We start from the raw sequence: 9,668 nt of genomic DNA on the forward strand, positions 1-9,668 counted from the left end.
AAAGAAAAACTTTATATGGCTGTCTCAACTACTTAAAATCGACTTCTTAAGTATAGGGATGTGTGTGATCACAGACTTTGAAGAACAAATTACACTCATCACAAGTTCACAAAATTTCACTTTTTGTTTTTTTTGGGGGGGGGTTTGGGGTCATACCTGGCATTGCTCAGGGGTTACTCCTGGCCTCTGCACTCAGAAATCAGAAACTCCTGGCAGGCTTGGGGGATCATATGGAATGCCGGGGATCAAAACCGGGTCTGTCCCAGGTCTGCCTTGTGCAGGGAAAATGCCCTCCCACTGTGTTATCACTCTGGCCCCACAAATTTGAAAAATTTCTAAACATTCACAACATACTCTGAACAAAGAACTCTGAACTACATAGTTGAGTTTATGTTTTGAGGGCAGTAAATGAGCAAATGGGAGTTCTCCAAATTAATAGCCATATAAATTAATTTAAAATTGGTTAAATAACAGCTAATTGAAATACCTGATTTTTAAAATATAGGTACCACAATTCGTAAAATTATAAGCAAATTTTAAGCAATGTACAAATTACAAACCCAATACCAGGTCTAGCATCTTTTTAGTAATGATTCAAGGCTCCCTCTTTCTCCCCCAAAGCTTCCTTAGTAAATGAAGCTTTTAAAACTTATTCATTGTAATTTGGGTCAAAAGCTTGTACGTTGCTAAAAATAAATAGTATACTCTATACTCACTCAAAACATAGAAAATTCCTTTTAAGGAGGACTAATGTGTGATTAACCCTCTAGAATCATTGGTAATTGTTCAGACTGTATAAACATAACCAACTACTGGTTAATTTTACTATTTACATTCTCTAAAAAAACAACGTAGAGAATTTATCTATTGTATCTTCAGGGATAAACCAACCTTAAAACCATTGGGTTTACTAGTTTTTCTAAGTTCAAAAGTAAGTAAAACAAATACAAAAACATACTTAAATATATAGCTATGTATAGAGTTAATGTTTAGTTTATGTATTTAATATACTTCAAAGTAGGTCAAGAATCTTCCCATTAAAATCCTGCTTTGGAATTTTTCCCTTTGAGAGAGTATGAGCTAAAAGCAGAATGAGAACTTTACTCCTCAAGAATAAAACGAATTTTACTAAGTCACATGTAGCATTTACAAGCCCTCATTTCTATTGTGACATAAAAACCAGAGTATGAAATAAAGAAAAATAGGGTTTCTCCTGCTTTGTTTTTCTGGGGTAGCTTTGGGGGGGTGGTTGGGTCACACCCGGTGATGCTCAGGGGTTACTCCTGGCTCTGCACTCAGAAATCGATCCTGGCTTGGGGAACCATATGGGACGCTGGGGATCGAACCAAGGTTCGTCTTGGGTCAGCCACGTGCAAGACAAACTATAATTTTGCCACCACTATGCTATAGCTCTGGCCCCATGGGTGGTTTTAAAGAAGTATCCACAGGACCTCACTTTTTTTAGACTTCAGAGGAGGCATCCAAGTACTCAATGCGGCTCAGGATCCTGGATTTCACAGGGCAAAACGGCCCCCTCTGATCATTCAGACCCCTCTGTCTTACTTTCACCACTGCCTTGAGCTTTGCACATAACCTGCTTTCTTCCAAGCTCAGCTAGTGAGTAAAATAATTTTCTTTTGTTTTTGTTTTTGGGGCCACACAGGGTGGCACTCAGGGATTACTCTTGGCTCTGCATTTAGAAATCTCTCCTGGCATGGGGACCATATGGGATACCTGGGATTGAACTTGTGTTGATCCCAGGTTGGCGACAAGCAAGGCAAATGTCCTACCTGCTGTGCTATCAGTGTGGCCCAATTAAAATGATTTTCTAAACATTTCCTTTCTTATTCCGTGTTTACAAACTTTGTGTTTGAAAACTCCATTATTTCACTGATCGGTTAAGCCTCCCCTCTGGATATTTACTGCTCTTGTCCCTGATCCTAGAGGGAAGGCTTTCAGTTTTCTCATCAGTGAGTATGATATTTGCTGTGGGTTTATAGTAAATGGCTATAATTAGATTGAGAAAAATTCCTTCCACCTCCATTTGATGGAGTGTTTTTATTATGAATGGGTGTCAAATTTTACACAATACTTTTTATATATCTACTTGTGAAATAAAAATAAAAGTTAGTCCACTTGTTTGGTGAGACCACCCCAGGCACTTTGTTTCTAACCCCTAATGGGAACGGGTCTGATGAAGCAGGAAGAGGCAGAGAAATAATATAGTAACCAGTCAAAAAAGATATTCATTGGAGTCAGATCGCTTTATTCCTCATGGCCTTCCTCTGTTATGTGTAGCCTATCTGCCATGCTCATTCTCTTCTGCCCTGTGCTGCCTACCAGCTATGTGTTTTTTCTCTTTCACCCAATGCCAGCCCTCTTTCTTTATTATCCAGAATGCCACCCACCTGGGTGGGGGAAGGCCTTGTAATCCAGGAAGATTTTTACATACCAAAAGAAGAGGTTAGAGACACAGGGAGTTGGGGGAAGGGTTGTATCCTTTAATGCTATAATTTGGTTTTACTTTTCCTTGTATTGAGATGGTGTATTGTATTGACTGACCTAATATTAATCTATTCTTGCAATCCTGGAAAGATTTTACAATTGTGCTTTAGAAAGTCAAGTACGTGGGAATTTGCTTAATAAAAGAAGTGAGATTCTTGACTATTCTTGGAAGAGATGCAAGAGCTGGTAAAATTCACAAATACACCAGTTGTACACTTCTGGCTGAAAATTCTGGAGCCCCCTCAGGAGGGAGGTAGGCTGAGTTCTGGCCTTGCAGAAGCCCTGGTAGACACAGCTGCACCTCACAGCCTCCACCATTCCTTTGACCTCACTTTACTCATTTAAATATAATCTCTGAAGATATATTAAACAGACAAAATCTCCAGGTACACTAGTTTTTGAACTGTGAACTCTGGGGTGTTCTCAGAGTTATCGTATCTCTCTCCAGCTTCTAAAAGTGTCAGCAACCATACCCACATCCTACAATGAGCACCAATGCAAACTCATTAGCCCAGCTCCATAGATCCCGGAGTTTCTGAAGTGCTGTCATGTTCGCAGCTGCATGAAACCTCCAAATTCCTCATACTGACAACCCAGGAGGCACACAGCAAGTCAGATGGCAAAGTAGCATAGTAGCCAATTAATCTCAATAAATGAAAACAACAATGCAGAATTCTCAACTAGCAGCAACAACTTAGCAAGCCTACAGACGATGACTCAGTGACCTCATCATGAGATATAGCAATTTTCAAAATTAGCTTTTACTAAAATATTTTGATAACTCATTATCATTTAGTTGTAACAAGTAGTATAAAATGAATTATTTTGTGCTTACCAATGGGGGCAGGATTGGGGAGGGTGGGAAACTGGGGACAATGGTTAGAAAGAATGTTATACTGCTGTTGGGATTGGTGTTGGAACATTAAATGTCAAAAGCAACTGGATTATAAAAGAACGTAGACCATGGTGTTTAAATAAAGTCATAAACATAAATGAGGTGAGATTCATATAAAGAAAACTATAAATTACTTTTAAAAGAAATTAAAGAGAACATGAGGAAATGAAAATAACCCTATCTTCTTATGGATTGGAAAAATAAATATGCTCAAAATGACAATCTTGCTCAAAGTTATCCCAACTAGTGAAAGTTATTTACTATCAGAGTAAAAGGCGATGAGAGATTTCTCTTTCTCCTCTTCTAGCATCACTCAAAATCTGTGTCAATCAAAACCACATTAATTCTCAAACCAATGGAATAGAACTGAGAGTCCAGAGGCAGAGCCTCAGACATATGGGCAATTAATCTTCAATGGAGAAGCAAGAAGTGTGAAAGTGGAGCAAAGAAAGTCTCACTATGCATAACCCCTATACTCCAGATGCAAATTAGCAACTTATCTTCTGGTTCTTGCATTGAATCTTTTTCTGGGTTGATGGAGATTTACAAATAGGAAATTCGGGCTGCCTGGGCACAGTTTATGAGGCCCAAATAGAAACACATAAGTAAAACTAAGATATTTAGCATTGCCAAGTGCTTAGCTAGTGTTTCCCAATGCATTCCTGCTGTTTGTTTTACTCATCTCTGTGTCATCACCTCAGTTTCATGTAAGGTACACATTTTCATTGTTGAATAAAAGTGATTACAGTTCTGAAATGTTATAAGTAGACAAGGTGTCAACTAAAGGAAATCTATCAAAGAGTCTCAACATTTATAGGTAAAAATCTACTTACGTTATTTTATTTGCGATGCAACAAAGTACTAGTTGTATCAGCACCTAGACCCTAACATCTGATTTATCCAAAAGGGTCTTTCAGTTCTCACAACCACTGAGCACTTCTTAGAGGAGTGTATGGGCTGCAGCAATGCTTGGTTTTGACATATTTTGACTACAAAAATCTGTATGTGGCTGGTTTCTCAGTATGGCGAAGTTGCTGTTGATTACATATATTTAAATATAGGGTAATACTGAGTCTAGAATTTCAAACTTGAGTTTACACACAGCATATTTTAAAACACAGTTGTTATCACCCAGATTGAGGACTGATTTCTGACTTTCTATATTATAACAAATGAATGTAGAGCTTGTGATCCTAGAATTGTTACTTGCTATTTCTGTGTTCCAGTTTGTTTATCTAGAGAGGACAACCATTATACACAAAGCATGGGGACTGCGGGTGGTGGTAATGACAATTAAAGAAAACATTCCTAAAAGTTCTAAATTGTGCCCTAATGAAAGCCATCCTTCATTTTAGTTCTTTAGCACATTAGTCCTTCACTATTTCCCAAAACAGTTGGCCAAGTGTTTTAATTAAACAAAAAGAGAGCAAAACATGGTACATTCCAATTCTCCTTGCAATCCAGCTAAGAACAGAAGTCACATGAAGCAGTTAGTGAGTGAGTCAACCAAGCACTCAGTCCATCAGCACAAAATAAAAGAAATTTGAGGAGATTGCCAAGTGAACTTTCCACAGGTTAAATTGAAAACTTGATTTATATTCATTTTTCCTCTTAAACATGCCTTCTTACAATCCCTGAGAATTAGAAGGAAAACCAAGCTATGATACTGGCATGCAGTTCTGTTCACTATTTGCCTTACCAATTTTACTTGCCACATGTCTTTCAAAATCCTAACTGCTCCTTTCAACAATGAAAACATTGATGCTACTTAATCATAATTTTGCTCATGTTGTTTAGTTTCTCTGAAGCTCTTTCATCTCTTTGTTGCCCAGATAAGAAATTTCTCTTTATGGAGCCTGATCAATAGGACAGAGTTTTTGCCTTGCAAACAACCCACCCAGGACCAACCTGGGACCAACCTGTGTTTGATCCTCTGTATCCCATATAGTCCCTGGAGCCTGCGAGGAGCAAGTTCTGAATGCAGAGGCAGGAGGATTTCTAAGCTCAGCTGGGTGTGCCCCAACCGTCTCCCCCCAAAAAGAAAAAGAAATTCCTCTTTTTTTAATATTTTGTTTAGAAGTCATATTTAAACCCCACCCCCATCCATATCCTGGCTCTGTCTCCTATCCTATGATGGCTCTCCTTACATAACCTTCTGACAGTACTTAATTTCCCCCTCATTTATTTGTTTACCTTTCCAAGAAAGTTGTAAGATTCCTCCAAGCAGTGCCTGTGGCTTGTTCATTTTCACTTCTTGGGATCCTAGCATGTGGCCCAGTGCACCTACTATCAAAGAAACTTTGGTGCCATCTACTAGCTGAGCTTCTCTAATAAAAAATTTCCCACTAGTTCCTGATTTTAATGATGTCTCAGACAGATCCAGATGTGGGAGATGGTGCAGAATATACTGTCCAAATCTCAGGAAAGTGGACTCTGCAATTTTTACTCCAAGTGGGCTTAGAGTAACTTAAAGCTATGACAACAAATTTACACATATAAATTCATATTTATGGAGTTAACGAATATACCAAAATCTATCAAGTGACTCACAATTTCTGGCAGAAGTTCGGGGAATGTTCCATTATTAGTGATGAAATGAAGCAGGAAAGAATAAAAACAGTTGGTAGTTTTCCATGGAGTATATTCTCTCAGTTTAATGAAGGATGGAAAGAACTTTGGTTTAGACCTGGGTTCAATTTCTTTTTTTTTTTTTTTTTTTTTTTTTTTTTGGTTTTTGGGCCACACCCGGTAACGCTCAGGGGTTACTCCTGGCTATGCGCTCAGAAGTTGCTCCTGGCTTGGGGGACCATATGGGACACCGGGGGATCGAACCGCGGTCCGTCCAAGGCTAGCGCTGGCAAGGCAGGCACCTTACCTTTAGCGCCACCGCCCGGCCCCCTGGGTTCAATTTCTCCATGAGAATATGAACTCTGCTCTGTCTTATTTGATTGCCCATAGGCCATTTTTTCAAGCTTTGCATCATTGCCTTTTCTCCTTATATAAATGGAAATAAAAATATCTCACTTGGGGACGTTGAAGCCAAAGTATAGCAGACAGGGTATTTAGTTTTACACGTGACCAATCTAGGTTCTATCCCCAGTATCCCATATGGTCCCTATGCCCATCAGTAGTGACCCCTGAGTGCAGAACCAGGAATGAGCCCTGAACACTACAGGATGTGCCATCCTCAAAACAAAACAAAACAAAGCCCCGAAAACCAAAACCTCCTCTACAGGATTCCTGCAAGAATAAATGAAATAAAAACCAACAAAACAAAACACAAGTAAAGGCCAAGCTCAAGCACCATACTTAGTATTTTCCCATGACAGTAGGTTCTGCGTGGGGGCCAGAGCGGTGGTGCAGTACTAAGGCATTTGCCTTGCATTGCTAACCTAGGACTGACTGCAGTTTAATTCCCTGGCTTCACATATGGTCTCCCAAGCCAAGGATGATTTCTGAGCCCATAGCCAGGAGTAACCCCTGAACGTCACCGGATATGCCCCCAAAACCAAAAAAAGAAAATCCAAAAAACAAAAACAACCACCCCCCCAAAAAAAAAAACCTGGCCTGATCCACTTTCTTAGCACTCTTCCATATAGGTCAGCCTTCACACTGCAAGTATTTGGTGTGAGCACGGAAGTGTTTGAAGGCTTGTGTGTTTGTGTGTGTTTGTGTTCGTGTGTATAACTACTTGTCTTGGTAATAAAAGATAGGGGGGATATACAGAAGTAGCTTAATCAAGTGGTTCATGCAGGAATACTGCAGCTGTCATGCATTCATGTGTCTATTCAGCAGTTCCAAAGCTCATTGGCTGTCCATCAGGAACATCTGCTTTTCCTCCATTCATTGTTTTATGGGTCCATACTGGCAGTACTTAGGGATTACTCCTGGATCTGAGCTCAGGAATCACTCCTGGTGCCAGGTATAAAACGTGGGTCGCAAGGCAAGCACCTTACCACTGTAATATTTCTCTAGCTTCCTTTGCTCTGTTCTATCTGAGTCATTTCCTTTATTCTTCCAGCTCCACGGCCCATAGGAAAGACATATTAGTTGACTTAGTCACATTAACATAGACAGACAGTAGATACTGATATTTCATAAATTATTTTGCTTTACATTACCTTCCATGATTAAAAAATATGTGATGACCACTTCTAATGTAATTTATTTGTCTATTTTTGAGAACAAGATACAATGAGATAAACAAGGAAGGATCAATTCCCAGTGTTATCTCAATTCCCATCATCTTCTCTATTTTTTTTTATTAATTTTTTTTTAAAGTTTTTTTTTTTTTTGGTTTTTGGGCCACACCCGGTAACGCTCAGGGGTTACTCCTGGCTATGCGCTCAGAAGTCGCTCCTGGCTTGGGGGACCATATGGGACACCGGGGGATCGAACCGCGGTCCGTCCAAGGCTAGCGCTGGCAAGGCAGGCACCTTACCTTTAGCGCCACCGCCCGGCCCCCTGGGTTCAATTTCTCCATGAGAATATGAACTCTGCTCTGTCTTATTTGATTGCCCATAGGCCATTTTTTCAAGCTTTGCATCATTGCCTTTTCTCCTTATATAAATGGAAATAAAAATATCTCACTTGGGGACGTTGAAGCCAAAGTATAGCAGACAGGGTATTTAGTTTTACACGTGACCAATCTAGGTTCTATCCCCAGTATCCCATATGGTCCCTATGCCCATCAGTAGTGACCCCTGAGTGCAGAACCAGGAATGAGCCCTGAACACTACAGGATGTGCCATCCTCAAAACAAAACAAAACAAAGCCCCGAAAACCAAAACCTCCTCTACAGGATTCCTGCAAGAATAAATGAAATAAAAACCAACAAAACAAAACACAAGTAAAGGCCAAGCTCAAGCACCATACTTAGTATTTTCCCATGACAGTAGGTTCTGCGTGGGGGCCAGAGCGGTGGTGCAGTACTAAGGCATTTGCCTTGCATTGCTAACCTAGGACTGACTGCAGTTTAATTCCCTGGCTTCACATATGGTCTCCCAAGCCAAGGATGATTTCTGAGCCCATAGCCAGGAGTAACCCCTGAACGTCACCGGATATGCCCCCAAAACCAAAAAAAGAAAATCCAAAAAACAAAAACAACCACCCCCCCCCCAAAAAAAAACCTGGCCTGATCCACTTTCTTAGCACTCTTCCATATAGGTCAGCCTTCACACTGCAAGTATTTGGTGTGAGCACGGAAGTGTTTGAAGGCTTGTGTGTTTGTGTGTGTTTGTGTTCGTGTGTATAACTACTTGTCTTGGTAATAAAAGATAGGGGGGATATACAGAAGTAGCTTAATCAAGTGGTTCATGCAGGAATACTGCAGCTGTCATGCATTCATGTGTCTATTCAGCAGTTCCAAAGCTCATTGGCTGTCCATCAGGAACATCTGCTTTTCCTCCATTCATTGTTTTATGGGTCCATACTGGCAGTACTTAGGGATTACTCCTGGATCTGAGCTCAGGAATCACTCCTGGTGCCAGGTATAAAACGTGGGTCGCAAGGCAAGCACCTTACCACTGTAATATTTCTCTAGCTTCCTTTGCTCTGTTCTATCTGAGTCATTTCCTTTATTCTTCCAGCTCCACGGCCCATAGGAAAGACATATTAGTTGACTTAGTCACATTAACATAGACAGACAGTAGATACTGATATTTCATAAATTATTTTGCTTTACATTACCTTCCATGATTAAAAAATATGTGATGACCACTTCTAATGTAATTTATTTGTCTATTTTTGAGAACAAGATACAATGAGATAAACAAGGAAGGATCAATTCCCAGTGTTATCTCAATTCCCATCATCTTCTCTATTTTTTTTTATTAATTTTTTTTTAAAGTTTTTTTTTTTTTTTGGTTTTTGGGCCACACCCGGTAACGCTCAGGGGTTACTCCTGGCTATGCGCTCAGAAGTCGCTCCTGGCTTGGGGGACCATATGGGACACCGGGGGATCGAACCGAGGTCCGTCCAAGGCTAGCGCAGGCAAGGCAGGCACCTTACCTCTTGCGCCACCGCCCGGCCCCCATCTTCTCTATTTTAATAAAGACAGAAATGTTCCTGTGCCCCTTGGGTTGTTACTTGGATCCAGTGAGAACAAATGACCTGAGAAGATGAATTGTAGGATGCTGAAGGAAAACATCAGTGATGATATACTCAACACACTTTACTCACAGTAAGAAACAATCACAATTATTTTTTAATTTGTTTGGTTTTTAATGATGGAAACAAAACAGATCTAAAACCGCAGCTTCTGGAAGAA

This window comes from Suncus etruscus, chromosome 16, assembly GCF_024139225.1.
Source record: "Suncus etruscus isolate mSunEtr1 chromosome 16, mSunEtr1.pri.cur, whole genome shotgun sequence".
Lineage (NCBI taxonomy): Eukaryota > Metazoa > Chordata > Mammalia > Eulipotyphla > Soricidae > Suncus > Suncus etruscus.